Source organism: Protopterus annectens, chromosome 2.part0, assembly GCF_019279795.1.
Source record: "Protopterus annectens isolate FY-2018-M chromosome 2.part0, PAN1.0, whole genome shotgun sequence".
In the NCBI taxonomy this organism is placed as follows: domain Eukaryota; kingdom Metazoa; phylum Chordata; order Ceratodontiformes; family Protopteridae; genus Protopterus; species Protopterus annectens.
Window position 1 is genome coordinate 1,776,266,611 of NC_056728.1, and position 18,090 is coordinate 1,776,284,700.

An 18,090-nucleotide genomic window follows, 5' to 3' on the forward strand; every position below is an offset into this window, starting at 1 on the left:
TTCCCCCCCCTTTGAATTTTGACCTTGGGCAGCTTACGGGGCTTGGGATTTCTTTTCCAACCTTATTGGTGGGAACCTTTTCTACCGGGGGGAGTGGCTAATCCGCCTTGGGTTTTCGCAACTGCTAGAAATGTGTTTGGGTTCCTAGGAACTTCGAAAAGCGACTACCTTCTGGATTTAAGTATCTTTGCTTTTTTTCACTGGAAATAGCTTCTGTTGCTTACTTTGAACTAGCCTGAACTGTTTTTTTACTGATTACTGCATTTATTTTAAAATCTGCACTTAAAGTTACATTTAGCCGATTTGGATCGAATGTTTGCTTGTTTGTTTGTTTAATTTAACTGTGGAGGCTGCCCACTAAAGTGTGTTAGCCTGTGTAACTAATTTATCACTGTCTCTGCATTTTCCATGTGTTTCTACCAAAAAAACAAAAAAACAAAAAAAATTATCCTTGTTTTCCCCCCTTCCTCGACTAGTTTAGACCAGTATACAGGCATTGCTGTATTCTGGGCTGTGGTGTAGTTTCTGTGTTGTCCATTACCTTACTTGGATAGAAGGAAGTCTCTTTGCTCACCAGTGGGAGTGGGGAGCCTTTAGCAGCCTCCCTGTCCTTGGGGGAAGTGACCTCAGCACAAGAAGCTGTAGTAATTGGTTGTTTGGGACCATTCCTAGCTCTTTTGTAGTTCACTGTTTAAACTCCGCCTCTGGGCGTTTTTTTCTGGCTATACTGCTCAGACAAGCTCCACGTGGGTTTACAGAGTGGTCCTAGCAGCAAGGAACTCGAAAAAGTGACTACCTTCTGGATTTAAGTATCTTTGCTTTTTTTTCACTGGAAATAGCTTCTGTTGCTTACTTTGAACTAGCCTGAACTGTTTTTTTACTGATTACTGCATTTATTTTAAAATCTGCACTTAAAGTTACATTTAGTCGAGTTGGATCGAAAGTTTGCTTGTTTGTTTCTTTAATTTAACTGTGGAGGCTTTCCACTAAAGTGTGCTAGCCTGTGTAACTAATTTATCACTGTCTCTGCATTTTCTGTGTGTTTCTACCAAAAAAACAAAAAAACAAAAAAATAATCCTTGTTTTCCCGCCTTCCTCGACTAGTTTAGACCAGTATACAGGTATTGCTGTATTCTGGGCTGTGGTGTAGTTCCTGTGTTGTACATTACCTTACTTGGATAGAAGGAAGTTTCTTTGCTCACCAGTGGGAGTGGCGAGCCTTGAGCAGCCTACCTGTCCTTGGGGGAAGTGACCTCAGCAAAAGAAGCTGTAGTAATTGGTTGTTTGGGACCATTCCTAGCTCTTTTGTAGTTCACTGCTTAAAATACGCCTCTGGGCATTTTTTTCTGGCTATCCTGCTCAGACAAGCTCCACATGGGTTTACAGAGTGGTCCTAGCAGCAAGGAACTCGAAAAAGCGACTACCTTCTGGATTTAAGTATCTTTGCTTTTTTTTCAATGGAAATAGCTTCTGTTGCTTACTTTGAACTAGCCTGGACAGTTTTTTTACTGATTACTGCATTTATTTTTAAATCTGCACTTAAAGTTACATTTAGTCGAATTGGATTGAAAGTTTGCTTGTTTGTTTAATTTAACTGTGGAGGCTGCCCACTAAAGTGTGCTAGCCTGTGTAACTAATTTATCACTGTCTCTGCATTTTCTGTGTGTTTCTACCAAAAAAACAAAAAAACAAATAAATAATCCTTGTTTTCCCGCCTTCCTTGACTAGTTTAGACCAGTATACAGGCATTGCTGTATTCTGGGCTGTGGTGTAGTTCCTGTGTTGTCCATTACCTTACTTGGATAGAAGGAAGTTTCTTTGCTCACCAGTGGGAGTGGGGAGCCTTGAGCAGCCTACCTGTCCTTGGGGGAAGTGACCTCAGCACAATAAGCTGTAGTAATTGGTTGTTTGGGACCATTCTTAGCTCTTTTGTAGTTCACTGCTTAAAATCCACGTTTGCACGGCTTTGCGCAGCGCCGGTTAAACAAGGTTAAAATTTTTCTAGGTCCGCCAAGTCTGCTCTTCAGTTTTTCCCTTAGAACTGTTCTACTTGCAATCTAAACAGCCTATGCTCTATCTGAAAAGCTCAGCACTTGCTCCTAAAACATTTTTTACACAGGTAAAGCATTCTTAAACAAAAGAAAGTACTTCATTCACCTAAATTCTGTTGAGTACCCATTTCCCTATAGATCCTTTCTGACTCAGTTACACAGCAATCTTTTTCACTATTTCTAGCATGTCGAAGGGTCAGTTGCTGGCGTCCTCTCCTGTTCAGCTGGTGAATCTGGGAATCTTGAGACAATGTTACAATTGCCTCATGTACACAGACAACCCTCTTCTCCTCCCAACAAATACAAATATATGCGAGAGATGCAACTATATAGCCAAACTGGAGGCTGAGCTCTCTCAATTCAGTACTGGCAAGACCAGTCAGGAGGAGAAGGTAACCACGCACACCACAAACCCAGTCTCACATAGAACTATCACAACTGCAAACCAAACACATAAACACACAAAAACATACTCGGAGGCGCTGATTAAAAATCTACCAAAATAACAGAGGCCTCCAAAACAGACACCCAAGCAACCACCACCTCAAGACATAGCACATGCAACACATAGTTCACAAAGTCAGTGTGCTAAACAGTCACAGCCCTTAAGGCCAAACAACATGCCAGACACACTTGTAATAGGTGACTCCATAGTCAGACACACTGACGTCCCGCTCACCAGACTGAACAAGGAAAAGGTCACAGTAAGCTGCCTGTCGAGAGCTAGAATCTGCCACATAACATAAGCACTCAGGTCACTCCACAGCAAGTACAAATATGACTCAGCCATTGTACATGCCGGTGTGAACGACCTGAGACGTACCTCCCTGGACTACATGAAAAGAGACATAGAGGAGCTCTCTGATTATGTAGCTCAGGCCGGTATGACCCTGACCCTGAGCAGCATCTTACCCTCACCAAGAATGATGCCTCAGTACAAAGACAAAATGATCAGTTTTAACAATTGGCTTAATTACTGCTGTCATTCTAAGGGGATCCAATGTCTGTCTGCTTGGGATGACATGCTTGACAAGCCACGCTGCTTTGCAAGGGATGGCTAGCACCTGTCACCCCTGGGCTTCCGGATATTGGCCAAGGCTCTTGCCACCCCCATAGTGCCTTTTTTAGGCAAGGCTCAAATGACAAACCTACATCCCTAGAAAACACAAGTGGAAAAAAACTAAGGGTAATGCTGCTCAATGCCAGAAGTCTAAACCTCAAGATGCATGCCCTCGAAGCCCTCCTCAGTATGGAGAACATCGATGTCTGTGCAGTGACCGAAACCTGGTTCATGGCTCCTGAGAGCACCCCAGCACTATCAGATTTTACCTCATATCATGCTTTCCGGCCCCAAAACTTGGACTGAACCACAAAAGGAGGGGGAGTATCCATTTTCATCAAAGATACCCACACCTCCAGGTTAGTGGCAACGCACGAATCATCGGAGACTATCCAGGTGCAACTAACCATAGGCAAAACTGCCTTACAGTTTGTAGCATGCTATAGACCACCCTCTCAAACTCAGGAACCCCACACAGCCTTCCTGAAGACACTGGAGAGTATGAATGTCTCTCCAAATACCATCATTTTGGGAGACTTCAACTACCCAAACATAGACTGGGAACATTACTCAAGCCCCAACACCCTAGCCCAAAGGTTCCTAGAATTCATAAACTCAAATGTAATGGAACAACTAGTCACCATTCCCACAAGAGGAGACAATATACTAGACCTGATCATCACAAACATGGGGACAAAATGCTCCACACCGGAAGTATATCCCTCTTTGGTAAGATCAGACCATAAATTAATCTCACTGGAAATCCACATCCCGCCCCCACCCACTGCCCAAAAGACCACAGTGAAGAACTTCTCAAAAGCCAACTTCACACTTCTTAAGACTGAAGTGGTATCCTTCAAGGCCCCTGGGCCAGTGGAAACCACAACCCACACTGCTGAATCCTTTGCAAATGCCTTCTATGGGCACCTTCAAGAATGCATGGATCATGCAATCCCAAATAAAACCAAGACCCATTCCCCCAAAGGCAGGTGCCCTGTCTGGTGGACCCCAGCCATAAACAAACTTTACAACAGGAGGAGGAAGCTACTACATGACAGAGCAAAATCCCTAAAAGGGAAGGCATCTCTGATCAGTACTAGCAAAAACTACGATCACTCATAAAATCATCCAAGGCCAACTTTGAGAGAAAAATCAAAAGACACAAAAGACAATCACAAGGCCTTCTTTAGCTATGTTAGAAACCTGGGTGGAAACTCCCAGATATGCTCAGAGTTAGTCCAAAATGACACAAAATACACTGAACCCACTGACATTGCCAACATTCTGGCAGACAGGTTCGGTGCAAATTTCTCCTCCCCCCCCCCCCAAAAGGAAAAATAACTCTCCCAGCAGAGTGTAGCCCCCCCAACATCTCAGATGCCCAGGTGAGAGCCGCCCTCTCTAAAGCTAAAAACACAGCATCAATGGGACCGGATGGTGTCCCGGGCTGTGTGCTACATGGACTCCAAGAGGAGCTAAACCCACACATAAGGCTGCTGTTTAATCTTAGCCTTACTACAGGATACGTACCCAAAGAGTGGCGTACGGCAACAGTGGTCCCACTTCACAAAGGCGGTGCTTCTACGGACCCTGGAAATTACCGCCCCATAAGCTTGACGAGCCTGGTCTGCAAAGCTATGGAGAGGATCATTATGGAACTCATAAACAAAGACATTGGGGACCTACAGACATTGGATCCTACCCAATTTGGCTTTGTCAAGGGCAGATCCTGCCTTTTGAACTTGGTCGACTTTTTTGAAACAGTCACTAAGGCCATTGATGAGGGTAAGGCAGTTCACACAGCCTACCTTGACCTTGCAAAAGCCTTTGACACAATACCCCACTCGGGCATCATAGACAAACTCACCAGCTTAAATATAAACCCATATGTCACAAGATGGGTTGCAAACTGGCTCAAGGACAGAACCCACAGGGTCAGAGTTGCTGGAGCTATGTCAGACTCTAAGCCAGTCACAAGCGGTGTCCCACAGGGATCAGTCCTGGGAACCCTCTTGTTCGGCATTTATTTTTCCGAGGTACAGGCAAACATAGGAGGATTGTGGCTGACAAAGTTCGCAGATGACTGCAAACTGGGTGCCATAATTGATACTCCAGCGGACACAAACATCCTTCATAGAGGCCTCATAGAAATGGATAATTGGTGCCAGAGCCATGGCCTTAAGCTGAACGCCAAAAAATGTATAGTCATACCCTTTGGGAAAAACAAGGTACCGACAAATTACCACATAGGTGGTAACCCATTAAGTATGGAAGAGGTAATCAGGGACCTAGGGACCCAGGTTGACAGTAACCTCTCATTTGACACTCACATTGCCAAAGTGGTTAGGAAGACCTTCTATATTACCCACCTTATCATGAAGGGTGTCACATCTAGATCAAGAGAGGTCATTGTGCTCCTGTACTCTTCTCTTATCAGGCCAATGATTGAGTACAATGCCCCATTTGGGATGTATCTCACCTGACATCTGCAGCAGTTGGAAAGACCCCAAAAGTTCCTCACCAAGAGGATAAAGGGTCTTAAACATATGCCATACGCTGCCCGACTGAAAAAACTCCAGCTCTATTCAGTCGCATACCGCCTACTCAGAGGTGATCTGTGCCTGACGTAAAAGGCCATGTCCAATCCGGAATTAATGGACATGCTCCACCTCAGAAAATCCAAATCCATCAGAGCCATGAGAACAAGAGACTTAAACCTCAACACAGAAATAAATAGGACATGCTGGAGGGACAGATTCATAACCCAGAGGCTCCCTACACTCTGGAACAGAATCCCAGTCCATGTTAGGCAGAGCCCCTCACTGACTCTATTCAAGAGAAATCTCGACGAGTGGATGGGAGATCGTAGGTTTACCCCGGGGGTCATCTCTGTGTCACTACTAGACAGAGGCACAGTAAACTAAACCCTAAAAGGGCGTAGTATTCTCATCCTAAGGGGTGGTGAAAGCCACACACACTCTGGCTAGGCTTATAAATGCCCTAGGGCAGATAGCCTAGTACGAACCTATGAACCTATGAACCTAAAAGAATGAAACTCTGTCATTGTTGAACAACTGTAATCATTTGTGCTTTATGAGGGGTAGTGACAAATGAAGAACATTCATAGAGTGTGTGTGTGTGTGTGTGTGTGTGTGTGTGTGTGTGTGTGTGTGTGTGTGTGTGTGTGTGTGTGTGTGTGTGTGTGTGTGTGTGTGTGTGTGTGTGTGTGTGTGTGTGTGTGTGTGTGCGTGTGTGTGTGTGTGTGCGCGCGCGCGCTCGCGCACATGTGTTTATGTGTGTGTGGGGTGTGTGTGGGGGGGGTGTCTGTTTGTCTGTGCATCTGTGATTGGATGTGTGTATTTGTGTGGGAGAATGAATAAAGGGTGGTGCTTGTGTTAGCATAATGCCTGTGCCACCAGCTGTGATTATTGCACGGGCAGCAGAAAAGGGCCTGATAGCACTTGCTGTAATCACTAAGCAATTCAGAGACATGTAAATTAGCTCATTATGAGGTCTTTCTTCATTGTGGAAAATGTGTTTCTTTTTGCCCCAGCCTTATCACTTACAGCTGGGCCTATTTTTGAATCCTGGCCATGGTTCACAGTATGTGGAAGGCATGTGGTGGAATAAGTCTGGGATGCAGAACATAAAGTATTTCAGTTCATAAGAAAGATCTTGTTAATATTGTGAAAAGCAGCCGACACTGGGAGATGTACATTGTGTCACTGAAACAGCATATGAAAAGCTGTCTCCAGATAAGGACCAATTGCTCAAAAGCCACTGAGCTCACAGATGTGGAAACAATAAAGGAATTGTATCCTGATGGTCAGTGTATGATTTATTGTAATAAAATATGATGTGGATTATGTCAGAGGTGATCTCTGCTTAACATACAAGGCCATGTCAAACCTAGAGCTGTTAGACATACTACACTTAAAGAAATCCCAATCCATCAGAGCCACACGCTCCAGGAACCTAAACCTTGTCATGCAACAAGCTGGCGGGATAGGTTCCTGACCCAGAGACTCCCCATATTCTGGAATAGACTGTCCATACATGTCAAGAAGAGCACCTCCATGGCCCTCTTCAAAAGAAAACCTGACAACTGGATGGGAGATAGGAAATTTACCCCGGGGATCACATCAGTTGCCCTGCTAGACAGGGGTCCAGGAAAGTAAATTTTGTGGGAAGAAATAGCCAGGGAATTGTTATGGCTAGGCTTGTATAGTCCTTAAAGCTGAAAGCCTAGTACCAGCCTATGAACCTATGAACCTATAAGGAAAAGGTATACAAAGCCAGTGGCTGAATTGTTAATCACAGCAAACACTAAATAGTGATAATGCAATGTCATATATATTGATAGTTGTGTTTACATCAGCTACATGCCTGATGCTTGCCTACTGTCAACAACTACATGTGTTTATAAGGAGCTGATCCCACAAGTACTTACTTCCAGCCTCTGGTAATCTTCACATTGCATGTTAGCAAATACTTCATTAATTGGCATACTCTTGAGGAGTAAGTACAGTGACAATTTTTTTAGGCGTGTGTGAGTAGAGAGTATGCTTGTGCATGCCAAAGACAACCCCCATAGCCTTTTAGTCCTACAATGTTGCATTGCAGGTTACTCACATCTCCCCTCTTGGGATGCATTCTACATTCCTGAAGCTTTTAGCATATTTGGGGGCCATGCACTTTATGAAACAGTGAAATGTGTCTGTGCTTCTTTAAAAAAATATTTTGAATTTGGAATATACTGTCAGAAAACATGTTGCTTTCATTGCGTAGAGCATTACTTGGCAGAGTATTAATGCATACATTTTATTTACATTTATTTGTTGACTCATCCACATACAACAGTGTACTAGAGCATGAAGTGCTGCGTTCTTTGAGATGCTGTGCGAACCTTTATGAATCATGTTACTATCCATTTGCATAGGCGCATATTGGTGGTAGACCATGTAATTCTTTTTTGTTTCAATGTGCTTCAACCTCATTTTATTATTTTTATGAATGACAAAGGAAGTTTTGCTGTCTCTTTTTTTCAAGCACCATATCTCTGTATTATGCACCATGTCTCTGAATTGCACCCCTTTGGCATCTTCAGTAAACATTGTATGCTAGAGGGGTGTAATTCAGAGTCATGGTATATAATGCAGAGGGATAGTGCAGGGAAGACTCCCAGCTTCATGTATGTACACATAAGTTTCCTTTGGGAAAACACCCACATATTATTTTTGATGCTTACATTTGCTTTCCTTTTGAAGAATGTATGTTTTAAGCTAGGAATATGTGTTTTCATTGACTGTCATGTGGCTTTGTTGTACTTTTAAACAAACACACTTTCGTGTTTGACAGTTTGAAAGGTGATTTAAGCATTCTGAAACCATTTTTTCTGTTTAGAAACTGCCTTTATATTGCTCTTTGTGGCCAGTAAACCGTATATATAATATAACCCATATAGCTTAGACTACTGCAGCATTAATCACTATGAAGGACATCTATTCTGTGAATGTGTCTTCCTGTCAGACTTTTAAGAGTGGGGAAGGGTCTAATGTATACACCTTTTTCTTAGAGAAGATAGTTTCACCATTTTCAGCTGCATAAAGCTGTAGTTTACTGCAGAATTGAAACAGCTGACTGTCCAAATTCCCCTGTGTCTGTTTTAACATCAGCATTTCCTGCTTTAGTAGGAAAATGAGCAGGAAAAGCTGAACGTCATCCTTGTTCTACTCTTCACGTGTTCGACTATTCAAGCTGCAGAACAACAGCTCTGAATGTGATGCAGACATATCGCTGTTCTCCTTACTCTCTGAAAATACCAGGAACTGGGAAAAAAAACGGCATCAGATTTCAGATCATTTAGGGAATTCAGACTTGAACAGGCACTACTGACCAGCAATAAAGTCGATACTGGATTTAAGGCACAAGGGGCTTGAACAGTAAGTTAAATAATTTCTTTTAATTTTTGAGAGATACATAATAAATCATCAAGCAATAATTAATTACAGAGTTAAAGCTTTGCTGTTCTAATTAATTTGTCCATTTAAGCTAATTGACAATGCACTGAGGTGTTTCAATAATTCAGCTATGACATAAATAAATACCAACAAGAAAATACACTATATATGTGTGTGTGTGTGTGTATGTGTGTGTGTATATATATATATATATATATATATATATATATATATATATATATATATATATATATATATATTTAGAGAGATAGAGAGAGTTATCACGGGGGTTCTAGCTGGCCCAGTGGTGCTGTACTGCCTCACCTTTTTTTTTCTGTCCCTGGCACTTTCACTTTCAAGTCTTTTGCAGCTCTAAAGTGCACAAGTTATGCAATTTACTTCCCCTCCCCAAACAAGGATGTAGCTAGGAATACTTTGTGTACTCAGATGAGTCCATTTTTTGAATATCTTTCTGGAAAGTTTATAGCAGTAACAACACAGAATATTTAGAACTATCTAAACAAATGTCTGATGTGCAGAACAATACAAAACATGTTTACATGAAAGGAATGCACCTTGTAAAATAGTATTATAATTAACAACAGCTGAGAATTCTGTACCTGAAATGGATAGTGGCAACATTTTGAGGGTTAAGTACATTTGTTAAATTATAGGTGGAGGGGGGTAGGGGCAGCAAAATGAGGTTTGAGTAAAAAAATACAAATTACTGGCTACACCCCTTTTTGACTTCCTTGTAGATGTACTGGCTCCAGTGACACACTCCAGAGTTCCGCAATCCTGTATGGAATTAACTTTTCCTGATGTCACATTTCTATGTTCTTCCCACTGTAGTTGCCACTTAAATCCATACCTTCTGCTTCCTCTGTTTTCATCTGTGTGTGTGTCACCACCTTCTCACCTGAAGATGAGAATCGGACCATTGTTTGATATTTTGAATCAAGTCACAGCATGTATCATTCTGTTCTTCACAGTTCCCTTTTCTTGTCTAGTATGTACATTCTCACTAATCTCATCCTGTTGTCTTACTGCCATTTCCTCATTCCTTTTAACATCTTGGGGGCTCTCTTAAATATGTTTCTTTCCCGGTACGGCCTTAACAGCTGAAAAGAATGTGCTGGGGAAGACTTCTACAGCACACAGTATAATGTGATAATGTGTGTATCCCTAAAGTCTACTTCACTGGCAGTGCATGTCTCCGTTCTGTTAACTCTGCCTGAAGATTAAAACAATGCAAATATCTTTTTTCAGTAGGTGGGCTCACTTCTGTATTAAGCATGATGCAACAAAAACACACACAAAGTGTTCATCACCATAACTTATCAAACACTGGAAGAGCTGCATCAAACCAATTTGGCTATATCATGCTGGAGCCATCCTTTTTTTTTCCTTCAGTAAATCTAAAGTTAATGCAATGAGTGTGCTGAATAGCTTCACCAGCACACAGGAAGCAAGAAAAGCTTTGCTCATTTCTACACTGTTCATGTCAGCAATACAGAGCAGTGTGTTATGGTGTCATGTGAGCAGGCCTGGTTATTCCCCAATCACACTAAAGCTGCAGTTCTATAGGTCAAAGGGAAGGCTGCCAAGCTCTTCCAATTGCCTGTTTTCTTTCTGACCCGCACCCTGCCTCCTATTTCTATTATAGTATGTCTCTGGCTGACGCTGGGCTACTGGAAGGTACCCAATGAATGTTAAAGAGGTATAAAAGCATGTAAAGAGACTAAAGCATTAAATAGTGACAGCAAAAGAGAGAGAGAGAGCTAATAATCACAAGGGAGTTATTCGGTAAATAAAAACAATCAGTATTTCCAGTTCAATTAATTGTTTAACACCTTAGGATAGAGGGTATCAAAGTATTGAGTGACACAGGCTTCCTTATAACTCAGAAATGACCTTGTATCAGTTTCAAGTCTATCTGTATTAGTGAAGCATAAGAAAATGTCAGCTTTTAGGTTAACATAGTCAGAATTCTGAGATACATAAAAGTGTTATACATGGGTTATGGATATTTCTTTTTCTTTGTATATTTGCTTAGCTCCCTGAATATAGTACTAAACGTTCCCCTAATATATGTTAGACCATAAATGAATAGTATTTTATGCATAACATCAGAAACACAGGAAGCATTTCTGTGTAATGAAGCTTCTCTGTCACTGCTTCTGATAGTGTGATCTGTAATAATGTGTTGGCAAACACTGCAGCGTCCGCAAGGATGGTTACCACATCACTGGTAACCAACAATTTCTTGTCAACAGAGAAACTCCGTTGTATAAAATGACTGTGATATTATAAACCACCTTAGCTAGGTCCTTTATAGTATGAGGGATAAAGGAAGATGAACAGTGTTTTTAATATATTTTTCTCTAAACAATTTGAGCCAAAATTTTTAGCAGTCTTAATAAACTTTTCAGGCACGTGTTGGATTCTGTTATAAAATTGTCTGGAACATATTGTACAAAGGTATAGCTGGTTCATCTAGGACCCTGTGCCAGTCCTGTGGACTTGTACTCCAGTAGCTTAGCTCAAGTGCAGAGGGGAAAAAAGGACTTCTGCAAAACTGCAGAAAATCAATGGACTTCCTGCAATAACATTTTCAATCCATTCCTCCCCACCGCAGCAAAAAATAAAAAGGTCCACACCAACCAGGTGGCCAGATGCATCCCCCTCCTGCCCTGCTATTCAATGGATGGAAAAACAGAAAGAAAAAAAAGAAGATTCATTCGTTAAAAAAAAAGTCTGGGATTGAGTACCTAGGGCACCTCAAATGCAGACCCCGTTTCTACCTAGGGCACTTCAAATGCAGACCCCGTTTCTACCTAGGGCACTTCAAATGCAGACCCCGTTTCTACCTAGGGCACTTCAAATGCAGACCCCGTTTCCGCACTCTACCTCAAACCCTCCTTCCTTACATTTCAGTATAAAAATTATTTTCTTTTAAAATGTAGAAAACTATCAGTTAAATAAAAGATTTTTTTCCTTTTAAACTGTAACAAACTGCTTGCTACAATGTAACAAACAATTGTTACTGTTTAGACCACAAATGGATCTCTACAGTGCTCTGGATTTACTAATAAAAGAAAAAGGAAGAAACAAAGAAATATTTTTTTTTTACTTTTAAATTGTACCAAACTGCTTGCTACAGTTCAGACAACGTGGGAGTGCTACACAGCACTCAGATTTTAGCACAAATACAATACTTGCTTTTAAAAGCCAATATGTACTATAGACCTATTATTGGGATTATGGATTGGATCTGTTGGCCAGTTGTGTCCCCTAACACTTTGAGCAAGGAGCAGTCACTCCTTCACCCTGCTCTAGCAATGCTACTGATATTATACAAAGTTATTTTTAAAGAATGAAACTTGATACATTAGTTTCACACAAGTACTCCAGTAAGCTTTCTGTAGATCCATACAGCCTGTCTTATAAAAGATACAAATCAAACTAAATTGTAGATTCCTGAAAATCAGGCTTTACCTTGCAAATATGCTGTGAGTGTGAAAGCTTTCTAAAAGTACAGGAGGATGACATCTTCATCTTTTTATAGCTTAGATATGCCTAGCAAAGAGAATTTACTGATAAAGTCAGAACTAAATAATTTAACACTTTTATGATTCAGATGATAGCTACATTTTAAAAGAAAAGAAGGATCACACATTTGTATATAAAACTTTTGAAACTGTTGTATTTCACCTCTACAAACTGGTAATAAATGATCTATATTGCTCTTATATGAAGATGAGTTTATAGGAAATATTATTGTACATATACACTGGGATTCATTAACAATCATGTAGCATGATGAACAGCAGCGCTAATTGCATACGCATGCTGCTTATTACACTAACATGAATATAAGCACGTTTCCATGGCCAGCAACAGTGCTGGTGACCAGGAAAACATGCTGAGCAGCACAAGCACACACACACCACACACAGTAAACAGTCTTGTCTATGGGCAAACCTGTTACGCATGCTCATGCAGACAGCATGAAAAGCTACAGAGGGAAAATAATGCACACTGTACCAAACAGGAAAAGTGTACTGAGGACAAATGTGCACAGAAATCAAAGAGATGTACATAGAAAGATGTCAGAGGGGAGGGGAAATGTTCCAAGATTAGTATGATAATTGATGCGAAGGTACTTATGTCACAAAAACAACTTGCTAGTAATACAATTTTGCAATACATATGTTAGAATAAATAATAGTGGCTATAATTCCTGAGCGAATGCAGGTAAATAAAAACAGACGTGATATTATAGGATGTGACAGTTACACATAAAATCACATTGTAACAGAGGGGAAAGACATGACATATGAATGTCATTGACATGCTGAGTTAAGATGACAGTTTGCAAAGACAGTACATAATGGAATATCTGCACAACATGCATTATGTCCATATAAAATGTAGGTAATAAGAATGTCTCAGAAAACACAATCACCTTTTGCAAGAATTTAACCCATGCCATCAATGTTAGCACTGACCTGTGTATTAACGTTGTACACCAAAGTGGCCTAACATATGTATGAGGAGGATTACCCTTGAAGGGAATTATGCACCTCGATATTATAATAGTTACACATCCTATATTTAGCTGTGTGTGGTGTTACAAATGTGGGAGCAGAGTGTGACATACTTAATACCCTTGCATAATGCACCCCTGCCTGACACAGTTATTGTGCCAACAGATAACAATAGATGCAAATCCGACCCCATTATACAGTGTATTCCTCAGAGCTGTGTATTATCAGCATGTGCCACAGGTGGTAGCAATGTGTGCTGTGACAAACAAATGAAATTAATGTGTGAATTAAGAAAAGATACCAAATAATGAATGTCATATCAGCAAGTCAGACTGATAGCAATTAAATGAGTATGTTCATTTGCACATAAATGTGATCAGTCCTGCATCAACATTCCATATTCAAGGACGGCTTCCCTGTATGTCAGTACAAATATCACCCGAGAACTGGAGCACACTCATGCACATCACAGTGTTCAATGCATATGCCAAGATAGCAATCTCACCATTATATCATTAACAATATGTTTCCCTGTAATTACTTAGAATGAATCTTGCTGTATGTTAGACAGCATTGTTTGATGTTAAGTATACCCAAACACACCTATAGCTCACTGCCTTTGTCACTGTGAGTGTTAAACAACAGTTATGTCCAATGTGGATATAATCCCTTATTGGAACACATGCTTAGGGAGCAACATACATTATAACATCTTATGTCCTCAGTCCTCAGGAGGTGTTTTGTTACATCTGTGATGGAATGATAGCATCAGTCATTGATACAGCCTTTGCAAAGGAAATGTAGAATAAACTCTTGTAACAGGAAACAACATTTACACATGAACATAGTACATGTGGGTGATAACTCTGTTATCTTGTGCATTGACTGTAAGCAGTGACACTGAAATTTTAACGCTATATTTAATATCACAAGCAAATGAAGGTTTGCTGTAACACTAGGACAACTATAGATTTATTTGACGATTGTGACATTGCATATTTCAATGGATGACATCACCTTTGTGCATTACCTTCATGTTTCTGCTAAAAGGTGATTGTATAGCACACTGTACAGCTATACCTCATATATGTATTTACAGCCTGCTCTGCACGGTAAGAGGAAAAAAAGATGATAATCATTCCTGTATTCAGACTCCCTACCTGTGTACTTAACCTACACACAAGTGCATTATGTACACACATCACATGAGAAATATGAGTGCATATGAGCCATACTGGATCTTTGAAAGGATGACATTAGCTGTGTCATGCAAAGGAGATGTGTATGCAAAAATGACGTCTACAGCTATGTTAAATTCTAAATATTGTAAAACTAAGAGGTGTATTCCACTCTGGCATCCATTTATTTACACACACACACACACACACACACACACACACACACACACACACACACACACACACACACACACACACACACACACACACACACACACACACACACACACACACACACACACACACACACACACACACACACACACACTCTCTCTCACTGCTGTATTTAAACACCCTGCCTATCAAATGACATAATGTATTATAAACATGTGTCACAGGAGAAGTCTGCCCTTTATTGAAATGATTGCCTCATTAGTGTGTTGCAAACAGTATGCTATTGTGGTTACAGTGAAAATGGGAAGTAAATTTGATCTCCCCATGTAAATGTTTCTCATACGTTGGAGTCAAATGAGCATACCTGCTGATGTAATCCTCCAGTGAGGCAATGGACCTGCCATCACACATACAAGTTGATTGTTGTGAGATTAGAACACCCTACTTGTCTAGTTATGTAACATAGAAGGCACACTGTATAACACAAGTACTACTGAAGAAGTCTGACTTATAGAGTATGAGAGTGCACTTTATAGAGGATGACATCAGCATTGTGTTGCTAAGACAATGATGCTGGAAGAAGTGTGTGATATTGATGTGGACACACCCTGCAATGTAAAAATAACACTAGGCTACTATTTTAACATTGCCAGCAGTAGTTAAAGTCATATGTACACAACTCCATACACACAGTTTGACTACTGTTTGACTACTTTCCGGAAAATGTGGATCACAGCTGCGCATACTTGTTCCATTGAGTGGATTCGAATATTAATGGAACGTGACAACCTTAAACAACAACGTTTGAAAGAGGAAATTGTAGCGGTGAGTAATGAATTGCAACATTTTGATTCATCTTCTAAATTAGATGATATGCTTAAAGATATCAATACAGTGCTCACCAAAATGGAACGAGAGCTTGTTGATCGCAAAAGTTATAAAATAACCAGAGACATGAAAGACTACAAAAAGGACCAAGCTTTTTTGTTTAAACATAATAATAAGCGCTCATCATCTACAAATGCAAACAGGCAAAGGGACAGTTTAAATACTAGTTCTGCCTCTTCTACAGTTTCATTTGCTCCTTCGGAGGGGGCTGAACAAGATGTCACTGACAAAGGAGAACATTTTCCAGCATTGCCAACAGCGGGTAATCCCATGGATTTTAACCATACTTTTCACAATGACAACCAGCAAGCTAATCAGGACTCCATGACTAATTGTCATGGAAAATGATATCGCAGTGACTGGGGACAACAGGAAAAGACTGATGGTAAATTTAAGGGGCAATTTAATAAAAGAAAAAGGTATTAATGTGATGTACAGTATGATGCCTTTTTACTAAATTTATGTGGTAGTGTTATTTCTAACATTGTACAGTCAGTTTTATGTTTGGGATTAAAATTCATACCCACTTCTTTACCCAGATTTCATATATTAAAAAGTGAAATCTTCCTATTAGGAAGAAAATTGCATTTGGTTGAATTTTATAGCAAAAATAATGGTGATGTAGATTATGCACATTTTGATAGTGTTTCTGAAGATTCTTTTTACTCATGTGTGTCCATGTTGGAAAATACTGATGATGGTGTTGCTAATGCATATACTAATTTAAATAATACTGCAATCAAAGTCAAAAGTTGTTTTATTCCTCCTTATACAAATAATTTTATACAAGGTTATATATCTGCCATAGGCTTTGAGGTGTAAAAGCATTATAATGCACTTATGAGCAACAAGATGAATGTTAGTTATAATTTAAGTAGACAACAGTGGATAGATTTTTGTGATTTTTGTAATAATAGAAATTTTGTTGTAAAACCTTCTGACAAGGGCAATCAAATTGTGATTTTGAATTTTAAACAATATCTTAATATGTGTTATATGCACTTAAATGATAATAATGTTTATGAGAAATGTGGTATCGAGTGCTATTTTCAGGCTATTGATGAATATTTGTCATTATTAGATAAAGGCCATGACTTGGGTTATTTTTCTTCTCATGATATAAGTAAAAAATTTAGCATAGAGGATAGCAGTATTGCTGTCTTCTATTTCTTACCCAAGACACACAAAGGCTTAAGTAATTTAACTGGGAGACCCATTGTCTCTGGTGAAAGGTATTTTTTAAAAGCTATTAGTACCTTTCTACATGAATATTTAAAAAAAAATTGTTGTGAAACTACCCTCCGATGTTAGAGATAGTCAAGATTTTTTGTTTAAGATACAGGGTTTTGAATGGACTAGTTCTATGTTCTGGCTGTGCATGGATGTTAAGAGTCTATACACAAAGCAGACACGAAAACTTATTAAAACTTAATAAAAAACAACAGGAAAGCAGAAACAAGCTGGACAAAAATGGCATGGACTATTTTATTTAAAGTAAGCGCTTTCAGCTAAGCAAATGCCCAGCCTTCATCAGACATAATTCACTTAACACAGCTCTATTTTTATATAAAAACACTACATCCACAAGTGGCTAATAAGCCAATCACAATGATGGATTAATGAAAATTGTAACCTCGATACACACCTGATTGTATAAAAACATTTCTTCATCTTTCAAGCCAATGTATAACATATGTTAACTCACTAAACAACTGATCATCTTATAAAATATATAATAGTAACAAACAAGTTACAAACAAAAATAAAAAAGAGAAAACATAATTAGAAAAGTAAAAAGTAAAAAAACGGAATGCTTAAAGGATTTAACAATAATGGCTAACTCGTCAGTTATAAGCACAGGGCACTTTAAATAAATATTCATGTAATTAAGTGTTAATTAATTGTGAAAATGGATAGGATGCTTGGGGCTATATAAACTGTTTTTAGCTATAGTAAGATTGTTCTGAAAAAGTCTACCAGTATGTAGATGAAAGCACTCAACCCATGTGTATTTCATGAACTGATTAAAGTGGAATTACAGTTTATCCAGTTAGTGCCTGTGCATATTTCCTGCAGTCACCAAGAACAGTTGTTGCATTTTTTCTTTTTTCTTCAGTCTATACACAAATATCAGGCATGATGTGGGTCTTCAAACACTTTTCTAATTTTTAGGTGATTCCCCTATGACACATTTTGTGATTGATTTGGTGGCATTTTGCCTAAAAAGCA

General features: G+C 39.6%; 1 protein-coding gene across 4 annotated transcripts in view; it reads left to right on the top strand.

The window, feature by feature from the left end:
* Positions 1-8,786: 8,786 nt before the first annotated feature.
* Positions 8,787-18,090, top strand: part of LOC122793621 (membrane-spanning 4-domains subfamily A member 4A-like) — a 562,524-nt gene continuing 553,220 nt past the window's right edge. The window contains exon 1 of one of the 4 annotated variants that reach the window (XM_044061808.1): positions 8,787-9,053. The gene's annotated coding sequence lies outside the window, so the exon portion shown is untranslated. The remainder of the gene's footprint in view (positions 9,054-18,090) is intronic. The other 3 variants (XM_044061810.1, XM_044061807.1, XM_044061809.1) reach the window with 3 other exon arrangements.